The sequence below is a fragment of the Trichosurus vulpecula genome, chromosome X (assembly GCF_011100635.1).
Source record: "Trichosurus vulpecula isolate mTriVul1 chromosome X, mTriVul1.pri, whole genome shotgun sequence".
NCBI classification, from domain to species: Eukaryota; Metazoa; Chordata; class Mammalia; order Diprotodontia; family Phalangeridae; genus Trichosurus; species Trichosurus vulpecula.
The window spans coordinates 27,529,368-27,542,081 of NC_050582.1; the positions used below are offsets into that span (position 1 = coordinate 27,529,368).

The 12,714-nt window shown below is 38.9% G+C and overlaps 1 pseudogene; it reads left to right on the plus strand.

Annotated features, from left to right (window-relative positions):
- The first annotated feature begins 571 nt into the window (after positions 1–571).
- LOC118832486 lies at positions 572–12,487 on the plus strand (annotated as a pseudogene).
- The last annotated feature ends 227 nt before the right edge of the window (positions 12,488–12,714 follow it).

The window sequence follows — 12,714 nt, forward strand, 5'->3', positions numbered from 1 at the left end:
AACAAAGTACTGGCCAACTGAGACTTGCACTTTAGGAAATATTTGGCTGTGGCTGTGGGGAGGATGAATGGGAGAGGGGCAAAAGCCATAGGTCCAAGTAGCAGGCTGTTGTAATTGTCCAGGCCAGAGGTCAGGAGGGCGTGAAGTGGTGGGCAGTGAGTGGAAAGTCCAGCAGGAACTGTTGAACATTGGGGGCTGTTGCTTGGTGGGGTCGATGGCTGGTTAAGTAACTTTGGGGAGTCATCTCAGCACACAAGTCACTTGAACTTGTCGGTACAGATGACTAAGGGGACAAAGAGACGGAAAAGAACCTGGTAAAGCAGACAGAAAAGGGTGATAAAGAGAAGCCAGGTAGTTACAATCCCAGGGGAAGGGGTGTGGAATGCTTTCGGGGTAATAAGGGGCTACCAAGCCAAGGAAAGGGGCCAATGAGTGGCTTCTGTTTCTCTCTTCTTCTCCCCCCCCCAGACTTTTCATTAGGCTTGGGTGGCATCACCCAAGCGAGACTGACACATTGAAGAGGCTGCAGTCGATCCCTCTGCCCATGTCTGAGTCTGTCCTGGCCCTCACCATGGTGACCCCAGGCCGCATGGGCACCCTGCCCCAGGCCCTGCTAGCCCCTGTTGACCTTGCTGCTCCGACTTCAAGCCGAGGCCTACTATGTCTGAATCGATGCCCGTGGGGAGGGGTGCTTCTTCGAACACTGCCTGACGGGAGCCGCGATAGTCTTCAGCTTCAAGGTGACGCAGGGAGGCTTCCTGGACATCGAGGTGGACATCATTGGTCCTGACGACAGTGTCCTCTTTCGGGGGATCCATGAGACGAGTGGCAGCTATTCTTTCTCAGTCTACCAAGACGGCTCCTATAAGTTTTGCTTCAGCAACCGCATGTCCACGGTGACGCCCAAGATGGTTATGTTCAGGATCAACTCAGGCCAGGCCCCCAGTGCCGGCCTCTCCCTGGCCAAGGAGGGCAGCCCTCGCACCAAGCCGGAGGAGATGATCAAGGAACTGGCCAAAGCCCCTTACAGATTCTTCCATTGCCTAAACACCTTGGGCGATGGTGGGGGTGGGGTGGGGGAGGGGCAAGGGAGAAGAAAATAAAACTACCGGTTTACCAAAATAATCTGAACAGAACCCTTTCTCTTTGGCCTAAACTATAGAGTACAAGTGGACAGCGTGTCTTAACAATGGAATAGACCACTCAGGAGGCCCCTGAAGGGAGGTAGGTGACACTGACTGACTTCTGGAGATCCATCATGGCAAATCAGATGGCATCCTTACCCATCCCCCCACTCCCCTTTCTTGACTTGACTTTCCTTTGTTTTTAAGTTAATGCATTTTGTCCAGAAAAGAGGAATTTTGGGAGTCCTTTATGGTCGAGGGGGAGAGGTTGGCGCCTGCAGTGCCTATTAGAAAAAAACATTTCATTTTATTATTTTCTCTTAGTCTTACAATTGACTTGTATTATTCTAATTAAGCCCAATTATTTATTGTCATAAATGTGTTATTAGGAAAACAAGTTGTTATTATTAAGGTACAATAGAATAAATCAGTATATCCTCTAAATATGTAATAATGGACACTCTATTCAGACTGGATACTTGTTTCTCCTTTAGCTTTACTTTTAGTTTAAAAGCTCCCCAAAATATATTCTCCAAGATCCAAGATTGAAATGTTTCTTGCATTGAACCCTAAGCCTCAGATGCCTACATTTGAACCATGGAATTGTCTTTCTAATGTAGAATAAGTGGTTAACCAGGTTTTCTGCCTCATACTTGTAACTATACCAACTTGGGATATTTCAACAAATGGTAGCCTTCTAATGCTGGCCTGGCTTCAGTTCCACCATATAGGCATTTTGCTAGCATGTATTAGCATAATTGGGAAAAACCTAGGTGCTTATGGCTAAAGAGTTAAAGGTTTGGGAATTTTGTTGGAATGTTAAATAGCTAATATTTTATTTGAGTCAACAGCATTGTAACTGTATTTGTAAGTTCTGTTTCTTTTCCTTCTTTCATTTTAGGCACATGTGAATTTTCTCTTGTTTAGAAAATTACTCCTTGGTTTCTGAAGATGAATTTCAAATAAAAACATCTATTCACAGTGTGGAACTGATTCAAGGCTTATTTTGCAACTGATATATTTTATTTGTGCCTTCTTTATTCCATTTTTTCATATTCCAAGTCAAAAATTATTGAGTAGCATTGGTAGCATTTCATTTAAAAATGTATTTGTTTTACCTTGGTCTAATTGTTGAATACCAGTTTGGGGGCAAATCCCTGAATAACAATTCAAAATTAAGTTAAAGATGTGAATTAAATAGATATGGGTCTAATATGATCCAGATTCAATAAGGAAACAATTGTTTAAAAAGAAAAAAGGTCAAGAAAAGACTGAGAGCACTCAGATTTCTCCATTCTGACCTTCTCAAAGCTCATTGGTGACCTTTGAAAGAGAAATTTCAGTTGAGTGGTGGGGTCCTCAAGCCATTGTTCAGGGGGTTCTGAGTCAATCTGTCAACTAGTATTTTTTAAGTGCCTACTATGTGCCAGGTACATAAGGGATACAAAGAAAAACAAAAGACAATCCCTGTTCTCAAGGAGCTCCCAATCGAATGGGGATTCAACAAGCAAACAACTAAGAACAGAGATAATCCACAGAGGGGAAGCACTAGAATAAGGAGGATTAGGAAAGGCTTCCCTGTAGAAAGTGAGGTTTTAGCTGAGACTTGAAGGAATAGTTTGTTGACATTTCAAACATGTTTCACAAGCTTTAGAGTTTTCTTTTCTCAGAGATTCCCATCTGGACCCAGAAATATTTGGTACATTTCTTTTTTTTTAAAGGGATAGCTTCTAATTTTAGTCCTCAATGGATTCAAGGATCAGGCAATTTGTCACTGCCATGAGAAATTAATGGATGAGAAAGAGGGATGCACTGGTAGGAGGGGGAAGGGAGAAATAGAATAGGGTAAATTATCTCACATAAAAGAGGTTCAAAAGAGCTTTTACAGTGGAGGGGAAGATAGTTGCAGGCAAAGCTTGAACCTTACTCTCATCAGAATTGGCTCAGTGAGGGAATAACATACACATTCAGTCAGGTATAGAAATCTATCTCACCCTACAGGGAAGTAGAAGGGGAGGTAGACAAAAAAGCGGGGAGCTGATAGAAGGGAGGGCAGATTGGGGGAGGTAGTGTTCAGAAGCAAAATACTTTTGAGGAGGACAGGGTGAAAGCAGAAAGAGAGAGAAGGATAAAGGGGAGGGGAAGTAAGATGGAGGGAAATATACAGTAATCATAATTGTGAATGTGAATAGGATGGACTTGGCCATAAAATGGAAGTGGTTAGCAGAGTGGATTACGTGATTTCAACATAAAGGGTGATACCGTAAGGAAATTAGGGGAACATGGAATACTTTACCCGTCAGATGTATGGATAAGGGAAGAATTTATGAACAAACAAAAGACAAAGCATTATGGGATATACAATGGATAATTTTGATTACATTAAATTAAAAAGTTTTGCACAAACAAAACCAATACAGCCAAGATTGGAAGGAAAGCAGAAAACTGGGAGGAAAATTTCACAGCAACTTTCTCTGATAAAAGCCTCATTTCTCAAACATAGAGAGAACTCAGTCAAATTTATAAGAATACGGGTTATTCTCCAATTGATAAATGGTAAAGGATATGAACAGGCAATTTTCAGAAAAAGAAATCAAATCTATATATAGTCATATGAAAAAATGCTTTAAATCATTGATTAGAGAAATGCAAATTAAAACAACTGAAGTACCACTTCATACCTATCAATTTGGCTAATAGGACAGAAAAGGAAAATGACAAATGTTGGAGAGGATGTGGGAAAATTGGAACGTTAATGCACTGTTTTCTGGAAGTTGTGAAATGATCTAACCATTCTGAAGAACAATTTGGAACTATGTCCAAAGGCCTATAAAACTGTGTATACCCTTTGACACAGCAATACTACTACTAGGTTTAAAAATGGAAAGGATCTACATGTACAAAAATATTATAGCAGCCCTTTTGTGGTGGCAAAGAATTGGACACTGAGGGAAATTCATCAATTGGGGAATATGACTATGATATATGATTGTGATGGAATACTATTGTGCTATTATAAATGACAAGCAGGATGCTGTCAGAAAAATCTGTAAAGATTTATATGACCTGATACAAAGTGAAGTGAGCAGAACCAGGAGAAAATTATACATAGTAATAGCAATATTGTACCATGATCAACTGTGAATGACTTAGCTCCTTTCTGCAATACAATGATCTAAGACAGTTCTGAAGGATTTATGATGAAAAATGGTATCCACCTCCAGAGAAAGAATTATATGGAGTCGGGATGCAGATTGAAGCATACTTTTTAACTTCATTTTTCTTGGATTTTTTTTGTCTCTGTTTTCTTTCATAAGGTGACTAGTATGGAAATATGTTTTCCATGACTGTACATGTATAACCTATATCAAATTACTTGCCTTCTCCAGGAGAGGGGAAGAGAAGGAGGGAGGGAGAGAATTTAGAGCTCAAGATTTAAAATACAAGTGTAAAAAAATTATATTTACATTAATTGGAAAAGAACAAAATACTTGAAATGTCCAAAAAAATTCATTCCCAGAAAAAAATACAATGATAAGGTATCATTTGATTAGGCCTACAGGCTACAGACTGAATACCATTTTTTCCCCCAGGAGGTGAAATCACCTTCTAGTAAACAATGAATATGTCACTTTCCAAGGGAAAACTGATTTTTTAAAAAGTCTTAAGCATTATTTGCAAATAATTTTGGTTTTAGGAAGCTATAAACCTCCCCTCCCCCAAAAAACATCCACTAAGATATTTCAGCATTTACAAAAACATGCAAGCCATAATGTAGAAATTTATAGTAAAGATATTATATTTCAGTTACAAATTATTGTCCAATAAGTTTACAATGCCATAAATTCTCCTTTCTTTCTCTTTTGTCTTATCTCTGCACCTAAACCTAACCAGCGTTACAGGGAGATTTATCTTCCAGTTCTTCCTTATCTCCCACTGAAAGTCTAATCAATGGGTCAGGGAAGTAAGTACCTGCTTTTTGAGAAGAACTTAGCATCAGAACTGAAATATATTACAGCGATCAGGGAGAGTTATTCTAGGTATAAAACTTGAATAACTTAAACTCATGTAAGATTTTAGTTTTTAAAATTACCATCTCCTATGTCGCAGGCAACTTTGGCTAATACCAAATGAGAGGCATTAGTATAGTCTTCCCACTATTTTACAGTATATTCATTTATACCTTGGTTAAAGTCCCTAAACTTGCTCCACTCCATAATTACTCTCTGTGAGAAATAATCATCTTACCAAAAAACTCCACATGGCCCTCAGTGGATTAAGGAAAGACTTTATTAATCGTTCTCCTACCATGGGGACCCATAAGGAGACACACCCTTTCGGACAATTGCAAAGCTTTTTATAACCCATCCTGATTCGAATTTCCCCCTTGCATCTCATTGATCAAGCCTTTCAGAGTTCACAGCCTATCTGAAAATAGCTAAACCCCACTCCCAAATGGGTCTACACCCCTGCTTACATCTCTCACTTTCTTCATACTTTATTTAATAAAGGAGATACCAAGTCATAAAATGTTTTTAGTCTCCTCCCAGTTTGTCTGCATCAGATGTTATGATCTCCATAGCATGAGAGAGGAATTTTCTCAATTGCAAAGAGAATTGACAAAAGTTGTGAGTAGAAGACCCAGCCCAGGATATCCATAAGAAATGTCCCATTATCTAAGACAGCTTCTGGGTGAAAGGACCTCATCCTTGGTGAGCCACACCGGGTCTGGCAGTTTGATACTCAGGGAAAAAGCCTTCTCAGAACAAGAGAAAGTGTCTGCTCTCAACTTCTGGGCTACACCTCTCACTGCTTTCTATTACAAGAGTTTTATCTCTTACATTAGCCATCAGTATGACTTCAAATTTTGTTTCATATAATTTCTGTGGAAACAATTGTTTTCCTATCAAGAGTTAAGGAAATGCATTGTGCCAGGAAGTTGGGGCCAGGATCCTAGCTCCTTGTTTACATAAGGAGGTGAAATTTTCTGATTATAAAATCCTGTAGATGTATCTATAGGTATAAGTGTCAAAATAAATTGTCGGGCAGCCTATTTTTCAACTTTAGGGTAGAATTCTTGATCTGAGGGTCTGTCCAAATGTGCCAATAAGCCATCTGGTAAAGATAATGATTTTTCTCAAGTGACTCTAAGGTTACACAAGGGTATTAATATCAAAGGTTCTTTCTTAGGGCCAAGGATATCCATTCTTTGAAGTTAATCCTGTCCAAATATTTTCACAGAAATTTTAAATTGGGCTTTAAATAACTTCAATTCCTGGAAAAGAATCTTTCTCCAATTAGACAGGAGACAACATGTAGGGGTGTCTTTAGAAGAAATGGACTGACTAGATCCCATACTTTTACCAGGAATATTTGAACCAAAAACTGAGGGAAGAATGATTTTGGTACCAAATCTTTCTACCAAATCAGAATCACTGAAACAAATGAACTGAAATCAATTCACTAAAATTAACTTACTGGACCCCTCAAAATAATTTGTATATGTCAGTCCAAGCTTTGGTGGTGGTGGTGGCAATAGTACTGCAAAGTAGATAATTGAGATAATAAAGGGAATGAATGAGATCCCTAGATGAATTCTGACCTGTCTTCAATATAACACTGAGATATATGCCTGATGTGCATTTTACCAGTTTCACTTAACCAGTGATGAACTAGAACCAGACTGGAAAGGGGATCTCTGAGTAAACCACTGCAGTGCTTTATCCCAGACCAGAGCCACTGAACTAGGACCTTTTGACCAGTGGTCAAATACCAAGATCACTCAATCAGTGCTCAGAACCACAGGGGCAGACCCTTCCTGAGCTAAACCTGAGACAATGGCCACAACACACAGACAAGACTCTTGCTTGAGTGCCAGCAAAAGAATGAGGTTTAAAAAAAAGGCACAAGGTATTGAGGCAAATGGGACACAAGGCTTTGGAGGGGAAATGCCTTGTCCTGCCTGTTCAAACCCAGAGTTTCTCAGTCCAGTCCTAGCTTTAGACACCTGAATTATAGTGGCTTGCTCATCAGAATGTCTGGGTGGCTACTAGACTAAGCACTCCAAACGTTTCAACAGACTGATTATTCAAATGCAAGAGACAAAAAACAAAAACAAATTACAGAACAATATATAGAAATATACGGGACACACACAGAAGACAAACTTACCTCCCTTTCTGTGATTAGTCTTCTTTTTCTTCTTGGACAGCAGTCTTTATGGCCTGGCTGAGTTTTCCCCTTCAAAATTCTCCAAGGTAAATAAACCTTTCTGTGGGCTGCAGAACGCCTGAAGTAGAAGCCCCAGTCTTTCAACCTCACTGCCTATTCCTTTGTGGTTCACCAGATTTGTTATGGGAGAAATATCTCCTCTCCAAGTTCATGTGGTGAGTAACTGCTGCCAAATATGTTATTTAACCACAACACAGAAATGATGGAGGTAAAAACCTAGGCTTTATTACTATGCTCAAGCGTTGGTTCCCGCCTCGGAGAAAACCGAACAATCATAAGGATTCTGACAAGGCATTTTATGGGCAAAATTATACCAGAGTGACAGAGAGATAATTCATTTGCATATTACAATCTTGTATATTCCTCTTAGGCCATAAAAGTTAAAGAGAAGATAGATCCATAATCCTACATTTCCTTCAATGTCATAAAAGTTGAACAAATTTAGTTAATCAGTCATAATCTCCTAAATCCCCTAAGGGAATAAATGTTTCAAACAAACTCTTTAGGTAAACTAAGTCAAGTTACAGATTAAACTAGATTTAGAGGACTGACAAATAGACTAATTAAGGAGGAGGATTTACATGTTGCCAAGGAGTTAGGGACTGTTGAGAATATTCCTCTGGTTTCTTATCAAAGGAATCTAAGGTTCTTATATCTAAGGTTCTTAAATAAATTGTTACATCCTGGGCTAGCTTTTGTTCAGATGAGGTTAATATTAAAAGACTTTTAGTTAACCAAAAATTGCAGGGGGAATGGCCCAGAGCCTGAGACTCAAATAATACAGGGAAATAAAAAATTCCTATAACAATAGATAAATATATACATACATATGTATGTGTGTATGTGTGGTCTAGTGATCTTGAAACCACCATGACAGTTTCCCATTAAGGGAGGCTTCATAAACTCTATTCAGGGAAACCAATGCTATAACATTAGGCTATAAAAAAATACTGACAGTAGTACTTTAAGGTTAATACAGGCCTGTGTCCAAAACTAATGTCTTACCAACTACCAGTTTATCTTTCCCCCCTGCTGTGTACCTCAAAGATCCTCTATGTGCCCTGAACCTTGACATGCAAATCAGCCAGTTCCAGACAGTCACCAGAATAAGAGTTTAAGTATCCCACACTCAGAAGGGGACTGGAGAGCTATCTCCCCTCCCTGGGAGCATGCCGCTCCTATGGGACCAAGCCTGCCCACCTGGATAGGCCACTTGAATGGACCCATCCCCCATGCTCCTCAATGCAGTGCTACACTTACATGAATTTATTCTCTGTTGATATGTATATATCTAACCTTTATATCATATCCCCTTCTTCCCTTCTCCCCTCCTGCCCCCTCTCTCACTCCTGCCTATTATTTGTCAATAAAACTTGAATATTGAACTAGCCTCCATTGCGAGGACATATTATTCACAGCAATCGAACTCATTAAGGGGCTTGTTTTCTTTGATGTCTCTGGCTGGTCCGTGGGCCTTTTCTCAGACATAAAATGGTCCCTGGACAGGGACTTTCATTTTTGAAAGTTGTTACCTCCAGGAAGGATTTGGGCACTGTGAGCCCAGTCCTAGAAAGCAAAGGCCAAAAGGAGAACCTCTGTCCTCCCAAGAGGGCAGTCAGAAGAGGACTGTCACAAGACTATCTATATCTTTATGTGTATATGTATGTGTGTATGTGTATATATAGACATATATACACACATATGTAATTTAAAAAAAATTATTGGGCAGCTAGCTGGCACAATGGATAGAGTGTTGGGCCTGGAGGTAGGAAAACTCATCTTCCGGAGTTCAAATCTGGCCTCAGATACTTACTAGCTGTGTGACCCTGGGCAAGTCATTTCACCCTGTTTGCCTCAGTTTCTCATCTGTAAAATGAACTAGAGAAGGAAATGGAAAACCACTCCAGCATCTCTGCCAAGAAAACCCCAAATGGGGTCACAAAGAGTCAGATACAACTGAAAGGAATGAACAACAACTATCTCTTCCTGTAACAGGAATAGCTCAAATAGCCCCAGAATTACTACTTCAAAACTGTTGACATCAAAATTGAAATACTGAAACAACACAAGAGATAACAACCTTCTCTCACACTCATTCTGAAGGCTAGACCCAGAAGAGTTAACAGTTTTGTCGTTTGTGTGTGTGTTTATTTGTAGTATAGATCAAAGGACTGCTAGTTTCTGTCTTTTCTTTCATCTGTATTTGAAGTTTGGGGATATGTTGAAACCTAGATGTACTTAGTTCAAGAGGAGAGCCACTAATTAGATTTGAGTTATTTTAAGAAGTAATGAAACTTCCCTGAATTGTCCAAGTGATCACTGATTACAGCTCTCTTTTCTCCTTCTTCCTAATCTGGCCAATTAACAAGAAGGAAAGAAAAACAGGGAAAAGAAAATACTAACAGAAAAAGTGTTTTTCTTGTTCCTGAAATTCGTTACACTGAAGAAAAAAAAGGGACTAACTGTAAATCAAAAACAACTCAAAAACAACCTTTGTTTTCTTTTAGAAAATTCAATATAATTTTCCATTCTATATTTTCCCCTTCCAATTTCCCCCTTCCAAACCATTAAGAAGTCAAGAAAAACAAAACCCATTATACAGGGTGTTCCTAAAGTCTGGACACATAGGCAAAAATGCATATTTTCAAGAAATGAAATGAATGAAATTTTCAACAACATTTTATTTAATTGGAATATTAACAAATAACATCTTCAATTCATTTGTGATGCAAATGTTGATGCGCTTTGCAAGATTCACATGAACTCGATGCAATAACTCCACATGGCCTCAATTGCCTATGTGTCCAGACTTTAGGAACACCCTGTATATGTATAGTTATACAAAACAAATTCCCATATTAGTGATGTCCAAAAAAAGAAAGAAGAAAGAGAAGAAAATATGCTTTAATTTGCCCTCTGAAACTATCACTCTGGTGGTAGATGGCAACTTTCATTATGAATCCTTTGTGTATGGTCACGTTTCTAAGCCTTTCAAAGTTGATCATCTTTACAATATTCTTGTAATTGTATAAATTGTTCTGGTTCCACTCACTTCACTTTGTATCAGTTCATACAAGTCTTCCTGGGTTTCACTGAAAACTTTTTATCATTTTGCAGCATACAATAATATTCTATCACACTTATATACCATAACGAGATACAACCGTTTTTGATGTAGATTCCCAGCTGCGATGGAAATGGGTTTTAATTGTTGGCAGAAACCAGACCTGGTCACACAAGCCAAAAGACTTTACATGTTTAAATAAGTAATATTGCTCTGAGAACTGCACCAATTGTACATGGCACAGCTGTACATTTTTATAGGTTTATAGAGGGAAGAGATTAAACAATAGAGGAGAACTATAAAGAATGTTATGTAACATTATGAGGTTTCCCAAATTGCAACATCTATGTTTTATATTCTAAAACACTGTTTCATAAGTATCCTTGTGATTTCATTTCATTCCACTTTTCAGAATGTACTTTTCATATTGGATGCAATTGTCAAGTTGCTCCAAGATAAAGTTGGTCTTGTTCTTCCTCTTTAACCTCCCCACTCCCACCCATTTTGTCCAAAACAAGTGAATCTCTTATTACAGGACAACTGTTGGCATACTTCATCTGAAAGCTCATGGTTGAAGGAAAGAGGTTTGGAATCTAAGGTACACTATTGACAAGCATATATAATCTGTGAAAGCTTAAAGAGAATATGTAAGAAAAAATATATGATTTAAATGCTTATGAGCAGCTGGAGAAAGTTTTAGACCCAGACAGACATAGAAAGGAGAGAAATCAGTCAGCCAAATGGGGTCCACTGGTTGTTTTTGTCAGTGTATTTTTCCAAAATTCATTTCAATCTGTCCAGAGTTGTTAACACAGGTGCAGCACTGGGCATTGAATAAGGCACAAAATGTTTGTTACAGTGTGAGGAGATCTAGGGCTCAGCAATTTTAGAGGGCCACATTGCCAACAGAATTGATGTCTCCCTGCACCAGCTGGGCTAAGGCTAAGATTTTCCTAGCACTCATAAACCAAAGAGAAATTTTTTTAAATTTTATTTTATTTTTTCAATTAAAAAGAATTTATTTTTTCTCCCTCTTATTTCACTTCACTGGAAAAAAAAAGGAAAAAGAAACCTTTGTAACAAATACAGTGTCAAGCAAAACAATTCCCCACATTGGCCATGTACCAAAATGTATATCTTACTCCGTACCCACATTGATGAGATCACAGATCTAGTAAAGTTTTGTCCCATTCATTATTTGAGTCATCAAAATAAAGGCATTTAAACAATCAACACATTTTTGTTGTTGTTCAGTCATTTCAGTCGCATCCAAATCTTTGTGACCATGTTTGAGGTTTTCTTAGCAAAGATAGCGGAACAATTTGTCATTTCTTTCTCCAGCTCATTTTATAGATGAAGAAACTGAGGCAAACAGGGTTAAGTGACTGGTCCAGGATCCCACAGCTAGGTCTAAGACTGGATTTGAACTCAGGTCTCCCTGACCCAGGCCTGGCACACTATCCACTGTGCCACCTAGCTGCCCCAGTCAACACATAGTTACTGAGCTATGTGTTCGGCAATATGTGAGATGTTCCAAAGTATAATTGATTTGATTCTCAGTACTAGCAAAATGAAGTTCTTCCATGAATGGTGGGTAGGACTTGAAGATATAGAGGAGCAAATAAGCCTTCCAGAAAGGAAAATGGCATGAGCAAAGGAGGACATATATAGTAGGCAGTGAGACAGACTTAAGTTCTTCAAGGTCTGTGTTGGGAGCCGTGGGAATTAAGATTGGAGAGGTAGGATCAGGTGAGACTATGAAGGCCATTAAATGCACGGCAGAGGAGATATTTGACATTATCAGTACTAAAGTGCCACCACATATTTTGAACAGGGTGATGGCACGGTGACAGGTGAGAGAGGAAGGGACAGGAGTGAAGGATACTAGAGAGTAGGCCATTACAATAATTCAGATACGAGATGATGAGCATATGAAGTAGAGACTGTCTCAGAATGAATTCTCTAGTTGAAGAAGAAATGCTGAGTTCCTCTTGAAAGCTTTCCCACGTTCATTACATTCATAGGGTTTCTGTCCAGTGTGGATTCTCCAACGTTGATTAAGATTTGAGCTGCCCCTGAAACTTTTCCCACACTCATTATATTGCTAGGGTTTCTCTCCACTATGAATCCTTGGCTGTAGAATTAATTCAGATGCCCCCTTGAAAGCTTTCCCACAGTCTTGACATTCATAGAGTTTCCCCCTTGTATGAATTCTTTGATGTTTGATAAGTACTGAGCTCTGGTGAAAGCTTTTCCTACATTCATAGGGTTTCTTCCCACTATGAATCCTCTGAT